At 47.6% G+C, this 17,584-nt stretch overlaps 1 protein-coding gene across 3 annotated transcripts in view; it reads right to left on the bottom strand.

Annotated features, from left to right (window-relative positions):
* RFX2 (regulatory factor X2) overlaps positions 1-16,436 on the bottom strand; it is a 55,148-nt gene extending 38,712 nt beyond the window's left edge. The window contains exon 1 of one of the 3 annotated variants that reach the window (XM_083594507.1): positions 16,236-16,436. The gene's annotated coding sequence lies outside the window, so the exon portion shown is untranslated. The remainder of the gene's footprint in view (positions 1-16,235) is intronic. The other 2 variants (XM_083594506.1, XM_083594508.1) reach the window with 2 other exon arrangements.
* Between the last annotated feature and the right edge of the window lie 1,148 nt (positions 16,437-17,584).

The following is a 17,584-nucleotide window of genomic DNA, read 5'->3' as shown; positions in this document are numbered from 1 at the left end:
GGAACCAACTTCTGGGTTCTATTTCTGGGGTTAACGTGTGCCGTGACCCTGGAGAAGCCAAACAGCGTTTAGAAAACGGGCTCTTGTCCCCCTGTCCCCCGGATCGCTGGTGTTTTCAGAACCAAACAGTGGGTCACAAGCGTGGTTTGGATTGCTCCGTGTTTTTAGAAGAAAAGGCAGAAAGAGAAGGGAGGGAAACAGAGAAAAAGGGGAAGGAGGATCGGATCTAGAGGAGGAGGGGCACAGCTTTCTTTTCAAGCGGCGCCAAGGTAGAGGTTTCGAAAGGTCTGCCACATGAATAAAGAAATCGCAGATGATTAATTCAAGGTGATCCCTGCCATCATCCGCCCCCACAAGTCAAGGAGATAAGTCACTATACAACCTTTGGAAGACATCTGACGGCAGCCCCGTACAGGTGAAACTCGGAAAATTAGAATATCGTGGAAAAGTTCATTTATTTCAGTAATTCAACTTAAAAGGTGAAACTAATACATGAGATGCTCATGACATGCAAAGCGAGATATGTCAAGCCTTTATTTGTTATAATTGTGATGATCATGGCGTACAGCCGATGAAAAGCCCAGAGGTCTTCTCAGAGGTCCAGTATTGCTCTATTTGCAATCCTTGTTTTGCTGATTTCATTTAATATTCTAATTTTCTGAGACTGTTAATTTGGGGTTTTCCGGCTGCCTTACAGCCACTTCCAGGAAAGCGGGGTTGCCAAACTATGTCTGTGTACACACCATATACCGTATTTTTTGCTCTATAAGGCCCACTTTTTCCCTCCTAAAAAGTAAGGGGAAATGTGTGTGCGTCTTATGGAACGAATGCAGGCTGTGCAGCTATCCCAGAAGCCAGAACAGCAAGAGGGATCGCTGCTTTCGCTGCGCAGCGATCCCTCTTGCTGTTCTGGCTTCTGAGATTCAGAATATTTTTTTTCTTGTTTTCCTCCTCCAAAAACTAGGTGCGTCTTGTGGTCTGGTGCGTCTTATAGAGCGAAAAATACGGTCCTTTTACAGCTTATGGCTTCCTCAAAGAGAACTATAGTTTGCAGAGCAGCAATTCCCGGCTCCCAGGATTCTTCGGAGGAAAACGTGAGCTTTAAATGCAGGGTGTGCACACAACTCTATTTCTCAGGGGCCTAACGAGTCTTTATTTTTATTTTTTAAATTAAAAAGAAGCTGGGAGCAGCCCATTTTCAGCCCACCTGCCTATCGTAAGCAATTTGGCGCTGCTGTTGGGTTGTTTTCCTCTGCCCTGCCCACCATTCCTTTTGTGTCGTATCTTTTTTTTTCTTTTGGGGGGGTTTTAAAAGACCAAGGGCAGGGACTGTCATCTGTAAGATGCTCTGAAGCATTCTGGCTGATGGACAAGACAGAAATGCTTTGAATAAATAAATGCATACTATGCAGAATTAGACAAATTAACAGGAAGGTTTCGAAACCGGCGGGACCAGAAATTTACCGAAGACTGGAGTAAATTTACGAACTATATGAAAAGTATTTGTGATGATCAGACGACGTTTGTAGGTTTGCAAGTAGTTCTGTGAGGAGTATTGTTGGAAATATTGTAAAAATGGAAAAGGGGAGATGATAAGTTAAGAGAGGTAAAGACAATATAAAATTAAGTAACGCATAAAAAGAGGTTAAGACGGAAGGTCATCAGAGGTGCCGATGGAAGTCCAAAAAAAAGTGTATTTGTAATAATTTGTGTGGTACGTTTTATAATTTGTATGTTAAAATTAATAAAAATGTATTCCAAAAAAAAAAAGAATAAATAAATACATACACCGATTATTGCTATTGTGATCAATATTACTATTTCTAGCCTCCACAAACTCCGCCTGCCCCTCGCCTGTCGCTTCACAGCCCTGCTGGCGCGGAGAGCCATGTGAAGGTTTTGCTAAGTCAGGCACGAAGCCCGGCTCACAACGACAATGAAAGCACAACTCTTTACTATCCCGAAAAATGTCACGTTGCAGGTGGCTTTTAAAGTCCCATTGCGGAACTCGAAAACATTTCCTCTGTTTTCCATTCAGCAAAAGGCTCCCCCCGCCGGCACATATACACACACGTTCATACACACAAGCCGCCGCCAAAGAGGGGGCTTTGCAAAGCACTTTTCACATAGTAAGCAATCAGAATATGGGCCAGTGGAAGTGGGGCAGGGAGAAGCCCCCTTGCAGAACAGCTGCTGTCGGCTCCAAGAGCCCCGTTTTGCCGCTGTTCCTGGAAGAACAGGCGAACCCTGCGCTTAAGAGCAGACCCAGAAAAAAAAATCAATTTTATTTTAGGGGCCCCAAAGTGGCTTGCACACTTCTCCGCCTCCTCCTTTAAGCCCCACAACCGCCCTGAGAGGTAGGTTATGCTAAGGGAGGCAGTGACTGGCCCCCCCAGGTTCATGCCAAGTGGGGGAACTCGAACCCTGGTCTCCTCCCCAGGATACAGTCCAGCGCTCTAACCACTGCACCACGCTGCCTCTGGTCTTTTGCCCCAGGTCAGCCCTGCCCGTCAACTTCATCGGGTCCACTCTTGAGTATGACCAATGTTGGACGCAACTCTTTTTTTCTTTTAAACAGCCCCCCCCCAAAAAAAAATTCCTCCTCCTTTCCTGGACATTGGTTTCTAAGGAAGATCAGGTTCGCGGGGTGCTTGGCTTGCATCTGCTGCTCTTCTCGAAAAACAAGCAGCATTTTTTAAAAAATAAATAAAATAAAACAGCTCCATTTCAATTACTATAGAGAAGAAATGATTATTTTCCTTCTCCCTCTCTCTGCAACCCTCTCCCCCCCCCCCCCCGCCATCCGCCCTGGAACGATTGACAAATCAGCCTGACATATTTAGTGTGTTTTTAATGGGAGGAGGGAGGAGGGTGAGTCGTGGTGAGGGGGGGGGGTGGCATTGTTTAGTTTGGGAAGCATTTTATCCGTTGCCGGGCAACCAGCCCCTGGAAACGGGAGTGGACTGCGTCGCCCGGGGCAACCGTTGTTACTCAATAAACAATGCGGGGACCGGTGCAAACTCAGCCAGCGCTCCCGTTATTAATTGAACATCTGCATGTGCTTCTATCTCTCTCCCCCCCCCCCAACACACCCCCACGATTAAAACTGGAGGAAAGCAGATAGGACTTTGAGGCTGGAGTTCGGGAGCGATTATCTCGGTGCCCGGGCGGCTGGCTCAAATTGATAATATTGTTGAATCCTCAAATGCAGAAGTTCTTGTGTTGTTGTTCTTCCAAGGGATGGGGGGGGGGCTTAAGCTCCTCCACCCCCCACCCCCGTAATCCTGGGTGCCACCGGGGTGGTGGGGGAGATTAAGGCCCTTCCACGAGAGATCGCTGCTTTCGTCCCCCCCCCCGCCCCGAGGCGGTTTCAAAACTGCTCCAAAACAAAACTTTTGCTCTGGCCGAATCTTTCCAGAGAAAGCCCCTGCGAAAAGATGGGCAGGCCTGACCTGCAAGAACGGCAGCTGCGATGCAAGAAATCTACCAGCCCCTCCCCAAAAAAACCAAATCTGAACCGACCTGCAAGAATTTCACCAACAGCCTCTTCTCAGAAGCATAAATATCAGGGAGCTGGGGCAGGAGGCACCGGAAAAAGACATAATGGTGCAGCACAAAAACCAAGCGGGGAGGCGTGTGGTTACATCCAGTGATCATTATTTATAATATAAGGTAAAGGTAAAGGGACCCCTGACCACTAGGTCCCGTTGTGACCGACTCTGGGGTTGTGGCGCTCATCTCGCTTTATTGGCCGAGGGAGCCGGCGTACAGCTTCCGGGTCATGTGGCCAGCATGACTAAGCCACTTCTGGCGAACCAGAGCAGTGCACGGAAACGCCGTTTACCTTCCCGCTGGAGCGGTACCTATTTATCTACTTTCACTTTGACGTGCTTTTGAACTGCTAGGTTGGCAGGAGCAGGGACCGAGCAACAGGAGCTCACCCCATCGCGGGGATTCGAACCGCTGACCTTCTGATCGGCAAGCCCTAGGCTCTGTGGTTTAACCCACAGTGCCACCCTTATAATATGCAATACTATCTATCTATCATAACACGGGTACGAAACTTCAGAGGTGCCTTTAGTTCTGGGATCTTCCCGGAACATTTATGCTTCTCAAGGAGGGGAGGGGCATACAGTGGTACCTCAGGTTAAGTACTTAATTTGTTCCGGAGGTCCATACTTAACCTGAAACTATTCTTAACCTGAAGCACCACTTTAGCTAATGGGGCCGCGCAGCCGGAACCTGATTTCTGTTCTCATCCTGAAGCAAAGTGCTTAACCTGAAGCACTATTTCTGGGTTAGCTGAGTCTGTAACCTGAAGAGTATGTAACCTGAAGCGCATGTAACCCGAGGTACCACTGTATTAAAATGCACCTCCCTCCAAGAGAGAGAGAGAGAGAGAAGAAATAAGGGGTCCTGGTGATGGCTGCGTCTTTCTAGCCTGTCTTGAAAGAGTTCTGCCATCAGACGCGAATCTCGAGTTTCCATCGCAAACCGTGAGTTTGCAGCCCTAGAATCGGCAAAGCGACGCTTGGCGAATGGTGCCTCTGAACATGGAAAGAGTAGATTCCCCCTCAGCAGACTGCGAGAGGGCAGATGGATGCCTCTGGGGTAGATGGGTCTCAGAAGGTGGGGGGGCGGGATAGCACTGGATCCGGGTTTCAAAGAGCCCTTGGGCAAGGATTCCAGTACAGTGGTACCTCGGGTTAAGTACTTAATTCGTTCTGGAGGTCCGTTGTTAACCTGAAACTGTTCTTAACCTGAAGCACCACTTTAGCTAATGGAGCCTCCTGCTGCCGCCGCACAATTTCTGTTCTCATCCTGAAGCAAAGTTCTTAACCCGAGGTACTATTTCTGGGTTAGCGGAGTCTGTAACCTGAAGCGTATGTAACCCAAGGTACCACTGTATTCCCACTGAGCGATGACGGTTTTCTGCTTCATTGGAGAAATCCGTCCTTCGTGGGTGGTTTTTAAGCAACTGCTAAGATATGTTGGTGGGACGCGGGTGGCGTCGTGGGTTAAACCACAGAGCCTAGGACTTCCCGATCTGAAGGACGGCGGTTCGAATCCCTGCGACAGGGTGAGCTCCCATTGCTCGGTCCCTGCTCCTGCCACCCTAGCAGTTCGAAAGCACGTTAAAGTGCAAGTAGATAAATAGGTACCGCTCCGGCGGGAAGGTAAACGGCGTTTCCGTGTGCTGCTCTGGTTCGTCAGAAGCAGCTTAGTCCTGCTGGCCACATGACCCGGAAGCTGTCTGCCGGCTCCCTCGGCCAATAAAGCGAGATGAGCGCCGCAACCCCAGAGTCGGCCATGACTGGACCTAATGGTCAGGGGTCTCTTCACCTTTAAGATACAGTGGTACCTCGGGTTACATACGCTTCATGTTGCATACGCTTCAGGTTACAGACTCCGCTAACCCAGAAATAGTACCTCGGGTTAAGAACTTTGCTTCAGGATGAGAACAGAAATCGTGCTCCGGCGGCGTGGCGGCAGCAGGAGGCCCCATGAGCTAAAGTGGTGCTTCAGGTTAAGAACAGTTTCAGGTCAAGAACGGACCTCCGGAATGAATTAAGTTCTTAACCGGAGGTACCACTGTATAACCCTGTCTAACATGGGACCACATCCCATTTTGCACCCCTCCAAAGTACATTCCAAGCCTGCCTTACATGTTGCAAATTATTTCCATTAAAGAACACCACCTAGCTTGCTTTTAGATATGTGCTCAAGTCTCGTAAATGCATTTCCCCTCAAAACATACAACTGGGCGCCTTCGTCTGCCCCGGCTGCAACAAAACATGTCTCTCCTGCATCGGTATCGACAGCCACAGCAGGTACACTGCAGCTGTCCAGCAGCTGGACCTCACCCCCCGCAAAAACGTACTCCTCCGTTGTCTCCTGAGGAAGACAGATGCCAAACAACGACTTGCGTCTAAACGTTCGAGACCTGTGTCCCCGGGTTGGAGAAATTGCTGAATCCGGCAGAAATCTAATCTGCTCATTACCCGAGAGGTGCAGATCGGTTTGTTTGCATCGGGATTCGCAGAGGTCCAAGTCTTTCTGGCAACTCCCGCGTTCAAATCCCAGCTCAAGCAACAGTTGGGTGGGATGGCAAGGCAAGGGCCCCCACAAACCTACGTCAGAGGCTCTGTGCTTAAAGGCTAAACCAAGGAGAGGATACAAAGAGCGAGAGAAGGCCAAGGGATGTAATCTGAACCCGCCCTTCCACAGCCAGACGTAAGCCGCCCACTCCCATCTCCCGGCCGAAAACCTTGATGATTCGAACGAGCCTGCTGCCTGGGTGGAAAGGAAATCTCCACCATCTCTTATTGAAGCCCTGTGACACATTTCACCTCCACCAAGGGAGAAAAAGCCTGTAAAGCAAGGATGGCTAACCCACAGGTCACGTTTTCATCTAACCGAAAACTGAGTTGTTTCCATCTTGAGTGGGGAGCTGGTGTTCCTAAAGGAGTTTTCGCACCACAGAGAATCGCGACAGGTCCTACAAAGGCCGCTTCACAGGTGCCAGAAAAGATTATTCACCGTATTTTTCGCTCTATAAGACGCACCAGACCCCAAGACGCACCTAGTTTTTGGAGGAGGAAAACGAGGGGGGGAAAATCTGAATTCCAGAAGCCAGAACAGCAAGAGGGATTGCTGCACGGCGAATGCAGCAATCCCTCTTGCTGTTCTGGCTTCTGGGATAGCTGCGCAGCCTGCATTCGCTCCATAAGACGCACACACATTCCCCCTTACTTTTTAGGAGGGGAAAAGTGAGTCTTATAGAGCAAAAAATACGGTATGTAAGCACGACTGCGGCCCGTGTTCTGTTAGTGCCCCAAATGGAAAACGAGCGAGGTCCCAACCTAAGAAGAGTGGCAGCTTCAACGGACGGAATATGCGCAGCTTGCGGACGTAACGCACAGAATAAGAGAACAAGAAGAACATACATTTAAAGAAGATTGGGATATGTTTAAGGGGGGAAATTGAAAACGTTGGCAACTTTATGATAAATTCAACAGTGTAAATAAGTTTTGATGGATGCAGTAATGGAATACTGAATGGTTTAGTTTATATAAAATTTGCGGGGGTTTATGTTATGCAAAATGAACCATGGAAAGAGAAGAAGGGACGTTTTTGATATTTTAAGGTTGTTTAAATGAATATTCGAAATTGTAGAACAGAAAGTTTAATTATATATATGGAAAAGCCGCTTCAGCGGCAACCAAGAGACACGTCACGTAGGACGTGTTTCAAAGTCGCAGAGACTCCCCACAACTGGCAGAGAAAAGCTATGGGTATCAACCCACGATGCACTGGCAAAGTGGCAACTGTCTGTGACTTCTGTGAGTTTTGTATACAAAGCAAAAACACACACACACACACACACACACGTGCACAGACCACAAGGAGGAAAAATGCCTTCCTTAGTCCCGATTGTCATAGCTCAGCCTGTGTGTCCAAAATAAACACAACGGCCCATCTCTCTGTGTCCCCATTTCCCTTCCCTCCCTCTGCTTCCCCCATGCCAAATTTTAACTGGAAGCACCTCGGGGCAGGGATCTGCTCTACAGTATTCTGCAAAGCAGAAATTGTTCCGCCTGGCCTTTGGCTTGGAGTCAATTTGATTTCCTCCCCCTCTTTCTTTCCTCCCCTTTCTCCTCCTGTGATGAGGCTGCATTTTAATGTTTCAATGTTTTAATGTTGTACTTTAATCTTGTTTTTAAGTTGTATTCATTCAACTTGTTTTTATTATTGCTTGTTAGCCGCCCTGAGCCCAGCCTTGGCTGGGGAGGGCGGGGTATAAATAGAATTTATTATTATTATATTATTAAAGCACCAAACAGCAAGGATGGGTGCTGTGTAAAGCAAAAACTACAAATCACTGCACGTCACAATCCACAATCCACAAACCCACCCCTTCCCACTATGCATGCGCTAAGTGGGAATGAGAGTTTGCCGCACATCAGATGCGCACGAAGACGGAAGCCAAATCCACATTTCCTTGTGAGTTTTTTTTAAAAAAATAATATTTATTAACAGTTTAAACACTACAAAAGAAAGAAGATTAAAACAAAACAATACAATACAAAAACAAAGACACTACATAACACTAACACTAAGACATTAAACTAACAAAACAAAACAAAAACAATTTAAAACACATCCAATAATTTCAATATCTTATCTTTCATTCACTTGTTTCAACGACCTCCTCACACCTCCCTTTTTGTATTCCACTTCAGTTAACTGTTTCAGCAATTCCTTTCCTTCTTCCTCTGTTTTCTGTCCTGTAATTTATCTTAACATATTCTAACCTTATTTTTTCCCTTTAATACATTAGCAATCTATTTGTACTTAGTTCCTTGTAACATTTCTACTAAAGCCATATAACTTCATTCCAACATTTTTCTAACATTCTTTGATTTTACAGTATTTCTGTAAATAATCTTTAAACTTTTTCCAGTCTTCTTCCACCGACTCTTCTCCCTGGTCTCGGATTCTGCCAGTCATTTCCGCCAGTTCCATATAGTCCATCAACTTCATCTGCCATTCACATTTCCTTGTGAGTTTTGAAACAACAGGCACACCATAAATTTAAAGCATAGGCGCCAACTCCCTGGGGCCCTGGGAGCACCCACAAAATTCCCCATGACAACAAATTTCAGTGCCAAGGCCATGCATACTGCACCCTGGGAACTGTAGCTTGCTCCTTACAGAGCTGCCACTCCCAGCACCTTTAACAAATGATGGTTCCCCCAGGGGGAAGTCACGTGCTTTAAATGCACCGATGACAAACCTAGACAGCATCTTAAAAAGCAGAGACATCACCTTGCCGACAAAGGTCCGTATAGTTAAAGCTCTGGTTTTCCCAGTAGTGATGTATGGAAGTGAGAGCTGGACTATAAAGAAGGCTGATCGCCAAAGAATTGATGCTTTTGAATTCTGGTGCTGGAGGAGACTCTTGAGAGTCCCATGGACTGCAAGATGATCAAACGCATCCATTCTGAAGGAAATCAGCCCTGAGTGCTCACTGGAAGGACAGATCGTGAAGCTGAGGCTCCAAGACTTTGGCCACCTCATGAGAAGAGAAGACTCCCTGGAAAAGACCCTGGTGTTGGGAAAGATGGAGGGCACAAGGAGAAGGGGACGACAGAGGACGAGATGGTGGGACAGTGTTCTCGAAGCTACCAGGATGAGTTTGACCAAACTGCGGGAGGCAGTGGAAGACAGGAGTGCCTGGCGTGCTCTGGTCCAGGGGGTCACAAAGAGGCGGACACGACTAAACGACTAAACAACAACAACAAGAAGCATTGAGGGCACAGGCTGAATGAAGTACAGTGTCCTGGGGGGTTAGCATTTTTGGCTAAAACCTTACCGAGGATTCATATCTCTTACTCATGATCTTGAGACGGGCTCAGTCTCTCAGCATGACCTACACCATAAGGTTGTTGTGCAGGTAAAATGGGAGGCAAACATTACACTCACCACAACCTTGAGCTCTTTTGAAGGAAGGGCAAGATAAAGGCATAATTTAATCAATGACGTTTTCAGGCGTCTCATGCCTGGCATGCAAGGATACCAACTTTATATGGTGAACAGATTGCGAAAGAGAACGAAGGAGGAGATTGAAAGAAAGTGGCTTAAGTGTAAACAATGGACACTAGGTCTTTAATTTATCAGCAATATGATTAACTATCACTGTTTATATTTCTTAATCGCTTTCCTCACAGAGTTACCCAAAGCAACTTACGTTAAAACCAATTAAGAACATCCAGGAGCAATGTAAAAACGCAGATAAACAGGAAAAAACAAAAACAAATTCAGGACTTAACAGATCCCACCCCACGAAAAGAGGTGGAATTTTGCTCAAATTAAGGAGCAAAAAGCCCAGATAAAGAAAAGAGTCTTTGCCTGGTTCCTCAAAACTGATGACAACGAAACTGGGTGTGCCCCCCCTGGGGAGGGCATTCCACAAGTGTTGGGGGGGGGGGGACGACTGAAAAAGCCTGAATCTGAATGAAATGAGAATCATATGAAAGATCATATGAAAGAGCAAAGGCAGCCAAGACAGCTCCGGAACCTGTTTCTAAAGAGCAGCGCTTTCTGCATGTTGCACATGCAAAGAAACCCTAAAGACAGGTGTGTGCTGGGCCATGTGCAGAAAGCCTCCCCAGGAAGAAAACTGAACACACCCGGGATTCAAAGGTCTCTGCTAGCAGGCTCCTCTCATTTCAGAAGTTCGCTTGCGACCCAAAGAGCACTCGCAGGCTCCCGGTTTTTCAAACTGGCCCACCAAGGCAGAGATCAGTTCTCTCTGGCAATTTTTTTCTTTTCCATTAATAGATCTGTGCTTTGGTGCCCCTACGAAACAGGGCAGGGCTGCCTGTGCCCCGTCAGGAGTTGGTGAGGGCCGGTGCAAGTTGAAATCCTGGAGAGAAACCGGTTCCTCATCCGTGATGAGGAATGAGAGGAACAAACCCCCTTTTCATTCGTGCTCCTCTCCAAAACAAAATCCAAACTATGTTTCCCTCGCTTTCCCTCCATCCCACTGTAAGTTTTTGAAGGGGGAAAACAATGCCTGGGAAGATGATGCTTCGGGAGGGAGCGCAAGCGAGGTAAATTAGGTCGTTTCTTAATAAAATGCAAGCAGAATCTATTTCCTACCCACCCTGCCCTTGGAGGTCCAATTCCTAATAAATAATAATATGTAAAATCAAGCAGATGATGGGAGACTCTTAGCAATTGCGGAGAGATGAGCGCCGCAACCCCAGAGTCGGTCACGACTGGACCTAATGGTCAGGGGTCCCTTTACCTTTTAACATCCTTGGAAAATCAGCAAGCCCCCCCGTAATGGCACAGAGGCCTGCCACACAAGCTTATTAGAACTCCTTTAAACTGGCTCGGTCCATGTGAAAACCATGGCAGCATGCTCTTTAAGAGCCTGGGGTCCAAATGGAAGAACGTTTCACCAGGGCAAGGAAGGCGCCGACTTCCTTTCCCGCATGTTCCGGCATCGCGAAGCCAGCAAGCTGGCCCCCACCGTCACAGGAAACCGCACAGAGGAACTGCCCCCACAGCCTTCCTTGTAGAGAGAGAAATGTCACCAGAAAAAGGATGGGGGACGGGCTGGGCGGAAATGTTTTCAGCGACTCCTAATCCGTTTCTGAGCCTTCCCTGGCTCCCCGTTCAGTGGGGGTTTCAGTTGCTGCGCCGTTGAAAGCAGGATCAGGGCGGCTGGGGAAGAGAGGCACCCACCAAAACTTCTCCCAAACTCGCATCGCAAACTTGAGAATCTCTCCCTTTTCAAATCTCTCAAACGCTAGAGAACCTCCCGCTGTGTATTCATAAGCGATCTCTCATATGAAAACAAGGACTCGCCAAACATCCTGCTGTATATTTACGGCACAAACCCCCTACCCAAGAAACCTGGGAAAAGTAGTTTACCCCTCAGGGAAGTACAGTTCCACAGAGGCAAAACACCTTTAACTACAGATCTCAAGATTCTTGGGGTGCGATGGGGAGATGTGCTTTAAATGTATGGGGCATACACAACCCCCATTTCCAACAGCAGCCCATCACAGGCTTAAATGCTACTTATTTTTAATAACAGGGACGCGGGTGGCGCTGTGGGTTAAACCACAGAGCCTAGGACTTGCTGATCAGAAGATCGACGGTTCGAATCCCCGTGACGGGGTGAGCTCCCGTTGTTCGGTCCCTGCTCCTGCCAACCTAGCAGTTCGAAAGCACAAAGTGCAAGTAGATAAATAGGTACCGCTCCGGCGGGAAGGTAAACGGTGTTTCCGTGTGCTGCTCTGGTTCGCCAGAAGCGGCTTAGTCATGCTGGCCACATGACCCGGAAGCTGTCTGCAGACAAACGCCGGCTCCCTAGGCCAATAAAGTGAGATGAGCGCCGCAACCCCAGAGTCGGTCACAACTGGACCTAATGGTCAGGGGTCCCTTTACCTTTACCTTTATTTTTAATAACATGCTGTTCTAGAAGAGAACATACAAGTTTACCTAAATGCATTTGGCAGCAAATGTTCCTTTAACAGGGCAACATCCCTGCTGAAATCTCTCCCGTTTATGCAACTTGATAAAGGCATGGAGGCAACTGTCTGCTCCTCAGCAACTCATATAGGCTGCCTCTGGACTTGGGATATTCCATTTCACCATCACGGCTAAAAGGCCATCGATAGATCTGATACCTCAGTTGGTTGAAGCATGGCGCTGAGAACACCCAAGCTTGCAGGTTCGATCCCGGCCTTCGTATGTGTGTTTCTGAAACTATTTATTTCTACCTTGCTTTCCATTTAAAAATAAGACCTTCTGCTACAGTGGTACCTCAGGTTAAGTACTTAATTCGTTCCGGAGGTCCGTACTTAACCTGAAACTGTTCTTAACCTGAAGCACCACTTTAGGTAATGGGGCCTCCTGCTGCTGCCACGCCGCCAGAGCACGATTTCTGTTCTCATCCTGAAGCAAAGTTCTTAACCTGAAGCACTATTTCTGGGTTAGCAGAGTCTGTAACCTGAAGCGTATGTAACCTGAAGCGTATGTAACCTGAGGTACCACTGTACTGGAAGATTGACCCCTCAAGTCATGCAGTATGGCATCACTTCATAAAGATGTACCCAGCTCATGAAAATGGCATGGAGATTCGGCTTCACTCTCAGTGACCAACTTGTGCCTGGGCTGTTTGCAGGTGAGGGCCAAAATGCCATCCAACTCTCCAGATCAGGCAGACCAGAAGACATTAAGTCCCGCCAATGAGGTTTATGAACTGGGAAGTTCAGATTACTTATCATCATTCTGCCCGAAAGACCTTAGATATGAGAACTCAGATAACTTGTCAATGTTCTGCTTGCAGTGCCTTAGATCTGAGCAACAGCAGCTCAGATTATTTAAGCCAGGTTTGCATTTATGAAGGGAACAGAAGTCTCATCAAGGATTCTGATTTAACGTAGAAACCAAAGCTCTGTATTTATTTGATTTCCCGCCAGTCCTTTTGACATAAAACCCCAGGGCGAGTGACAACAACATATCTGATTTCATGCCTATCGATCCAGGGCAGCCCAAACTTGAAAAAGCCAGCTGCTTTGCTGATGTGAATTTGGGCTAAGGTCCGCTCCAAGTCGAGGTGCCGAGAGATACGGCAGAACAATTAGAGGGCAGGCTCAAAGTGTCCCAGCACAAGGACGGAAAGGAAGACATGGTTTTGCGTATCCGAAATACAATCTCAAGTCAGGAGAGGTTCTGCTCTCCGAGCAGCAAGCCCTGGCACGCCAGCCAGACTGAAATCAACTCCAGAAGGAATGTTAGCCAGACTTTAACTGCGCTGGCATTTGAGACTTGAGAGGGGAGTGGACGTTTTAAATATATCTTGGCAGCCATCGGAGAGAAACCCTTCGCTGAATAGGAAGATAAAGCCAGCCCACCCCGCCGTATATCTTGCCACTTGTAAAAGGCCGTTGAGTCTGGAGGAGATTTGACGACGGAGGAGTCTGAAGATCGAAATGTTTAATCAATGACTTCTGAAAGGAGGGCAGGGCTATTAAAGTTTTGTAAATTCCTCCCCCGCTATCCCTCTCCCGCCCTGCAAACGGCAGCAAAAGAAAGTGGTTTTATTTACCGTATTTTTCGCTCTATAAGGTGCACCAGACCACAAGACGCACCTAGTTTTTGGAGGAGGAAAACAAGAAAGAAAACATTCTGAATCCCAGAAGCCGGAACAGCAAGAGGGATCGCTGCGCAGCAAAAGCAGCAACCCCTCTTGCTGTTTTGGCTTCTGGGATAGCTGCGCAGCCTGCATTCGCTCCATAAGACGCACACACATTTCCCCTTACTTTTTAGGAGGGGAAAAGTGAGTCTTATAGAGCAAAAAAATACGGTATTTCACACACGCAGGTTTGGCCTCCGATGCAAACTCCAAAATCCGCACCGAGGAAGTAGTTTTATGCTCTCTGAATAATTCATCGTGTTTCTACGGTTTGTGACTTTTAGAAGGGAATGGCTGACGATAGCTACTAACGCAATTTGTAATCCAGGGTATAGCAGGCTGCAAATGTCTCAGTTAAGTAGACCCTACAAGTTGCTTCCTATCCCTTAAAAGCAGGGAGGCAGATAAATTCTAATAATTTGAAGCAGCCACCCAGGAATTTGAAACATTCATTCAGGCCTGCAGCTTAGAAATCTGGTGATGGCGCCTAGGAATTTGAAAGGTTTTTTTTCTCTTTCCTCCTCCCCATTCGTCCCTGATGAAGGAGAACGATAATTGGACATTTTGTGCGATGCTTACATCTGTGTAAGTCGATTGCCATGGAAACGACCTGGTCCTTACCCTGTTACTGCAAAGGTTTAAACTCCATGACGCTAACTAGAATTTCTCTTGGATTCTGCTTCGCCTTATCTCGCCTTGCATTAAAACTGTCACACTGTTTTGAGAAACAGGAATCCAATCTCGAAAGGATATAAGCAAGAAACCTGTTTTGGGGGGGACGGACTGATTCAGTCTGATCTTTAATATATATTTGATAAAACTTTAATATTCAACAAGGAATTATAAACGGAACACAAGCTCTGCTCCCAATCCTATACACCTCCAGTTCAGCCACGACCCCTGATTGCCGCAAGCAAAGAGAAACGAGAGGAGATAACTCGAGGCAAGTGAGCCAAGCCACACACAGTTTTGTGAAAATAAAGCTGTTCTTCTGGATCGCTCCAGCTGGAATTAACTAAACAAGGCACACAGACATGAGAGCATTGTATGATTCCAGACCTGCAAAAGTGTCTGGGTTGTCGTGGCCATTGCTTTTGTAAACGACAGAGCAATTTTTAGGCTGTTTATAAATAAACGGGTGGAAAGTTTATCGGAGGATTGGAAAAGACTGAAAGTAAAAGTTAAAGAAACACAACTCTTCTTTTAGTTTTTCTTTTCCAAAGTTGCTGGCTTTGAAGCTCTTTTCAACATTTTGCAAAACCACTTTGGGAAACCTTATACCTGAAAAGCAGGGGTGGCAAAGATTTAAAATAGAGATGGATAACGGTGCAGAGGCTGCTGTAAAGAACGGGACAGAACAGAAGACGAGATCAAAGAGAAATCGCAGTAGCCGACATCCACGGAGAGCATTTTTTTTTTTTTTGCAATGCTGAACTGTTGTTGCGAAGGAAAAGCAATTACTGACAGGTGTGGGGTGTGTGGGGAACGCATGGCCTCCCCATAGCTCACGACTCAGGCAGGTCTGGAGCCGAAGGATGATAGGGCAGACCCTCACTTAATCTGGATTTTGTGGGGCCACCATTTATTTAATGCAGTTTCCTGGGGTTTCACGTCACTGCCGCATTCGCCCTCCTCCAAAAAGTAAATAAATAAAATAAAAGTACAGCCAACTTCTGATTGCACTCATCTGAAAGTGCCTAAGTTTCCACACACACACACACACCAATCTGGAGTCACACCAGAAGCGGGTTGCTCTGGAGCGCTGCCGAACCTGAATCGTTCTCTTTCCTCTTGCATGCAGGAGGTTGCAGGTTCGAGTCCCGGCCGCTGCCAGTCAGTGCAGGTAATTCTGAGCCTCAGGTGGAGAAATGGAGCTCCTGTTCTGCACCAATCGGCTTGCTCTAGTTGCAAACCGCACCTTCCTGCCCTTTTCTTTGAGTCCAGAGTTGCCTGGGGCAACCGGGCTCCCCGTTAGCGGCTCCACCCCTAACTCATCCCCCCCCCGAATCCGGAGCCACTCCGAATTAAAAGCCCATCTTTACAACAGAACACTCGGCTTGCTCTCATCCGAAACCAGGCTCACTCCGGTTTCCATTTCCCCCCAGCAGGAACGCTAAGAATAAAAAAACTTTCCCCGAAGTTCCCTGCCCTCCAAACTCGACGTCACTCCGGATTCGCTGCAAAGGCCACCCCCCGCCCCCGGGTCACCCGCACTTCCCCTCTCTCTCTCAAGCGCGCGCGCGCGCACGGCCACCCCCCCCGCCCCAACTAACCCCCCCCTCTCCGCCTCCCGCCCGCCCCGATCCGGAGTCACTCCGGATTCCCCCGGTCCTCCGGAGAGGCGCCCTCCGGCGCTCGCCTCCTCGTCACCGCGGCGTCACTCCGGCTCCTCCTTCCCGTCCGGGGAGCCGGGAGAGCTCTCCACCCCCCCACCCCCGTTAATCCGGAGTGACTCCGGAGTAGAACCGGAGCGAGGGGGGAAAAGGCGCCGGTTCCCCCCCCCGCCCGGCAGGCTTACTTGGGTGGCTCCCCGGCGCCTCCAGGCTCCCCTCAGGGCTGCGCGGGGCTCCGGCGGCGGCGGTCGGGGCTGCGTGAGGCGGCGGCGGCGGCGGCGGCGGCTCCCGTTGGCAAGTAACCGTCTCCAGGGCTACAGTCACTATGGCGCCTCCTCGCGCGGGGTTTCGAGGCAACTGTTGCTAGCCTCCCGCGTGACGTCGGCGGCCGGGCCCCGCCCACGCCTCCCGCGCCCCGCCCCCTCGAGGCCGCGGGGGGCGGAGCTATCCTCCCCCCTCCCTCCCTCCCTCCCTCCCTCTCTCCCTCTCTCTCTCTCTCTCGAGGCCTACCCTGGCGCTGATTGGCCAGCCGCGGCGGCCAATGGGAGCGGCGCTGCTCGGGGAGGAGGAGGAGGGAGGAGGAGGAGGAGCGGCGGGCTTCTGAGCGCGTGCAGAGCGCCTTTCGACCCTGCCGCCCGCCAGCCGCTTCCACGCTATTTATCTCGTTCTGTTTTCTTCACCTACCCTCCCGTCCCTTCCAGGCTTTTTGCTTTATTTTATTTCCTCCCCTGCCATTTATTTTATTATTTATTTATTTAATTTAATTTTATTTATTTTTTAATTTTATTTTATTTTATTTTATTTCCCACCCTCCCCTACCTTCCATGCTACTTATTTTACTGCCTCTCCCACTCTCCCCTACCTTCCATGCTACTTATTTTATTATTTATTTATTTATTTTATTTTATTTTATTTATTTATTTATTTAATTTTATTTTATTTTCCACCCTCCCCTACCTTCCATGCTACTTATTTTATTATTTATTTATTTATTTAATTTATTTTTTGATTTTATTTTATTTTATTTTCCACCCTCCCCTACCTTCCATGCTACTTATTTTATTATTTATTTATTTTATTTATTTATTTATTTATTTATTTTATTTTATTTTATTTTATTTTATTTTCCACCCTCCCCTACCTTCCATGCTACTTATTTTATTATTTATTTATTTTATTTTATTTTATTTTATTTTATTTATTTATTTAATTTTATTTTATTTCATTTTCCACCCTCCCCTACCTTCCATGCTATTTCTTTTATTTTATTCTTTTATTTTATTTTTATGTCCTCTGCCACTTCCATGCTATTTACGCATTTTGTTTTATTTCCTCTCCCGCCCTTCTCCTACCTCCCATGCTATTTATTCATTTTATTTTATTATTTTTATATGCCTGTTGTCTTTGTCCGTGGAGTTTTCTTGGCAGGGATACTGGAGTGGCTTGCACCGCGGTTCCTGCTCCAGGTGGATCACGTTTGGTCAAAACTCTCCACTATGACCTGTCCATCTTGGGTGGCCCTGCGCGGCATAGC

Source organism: Podarcis filfolensis (assembly GCF_964270895.1).
Source record: "Podarcis filfolensis genome assembly, chromosome: 18".
NCBI classification, from domain to species: domain Eukaryota; kingdom Metazoa; phylum Chordata; class Lepidosauria; order Squamata; family Lacertidae; genus Podarcis; species Podarcis filfolensis.
Note: the sequence above shows the minus strand (reverse complement) of the source record. Positions and strands in the feature narration are given on the sequence as shown.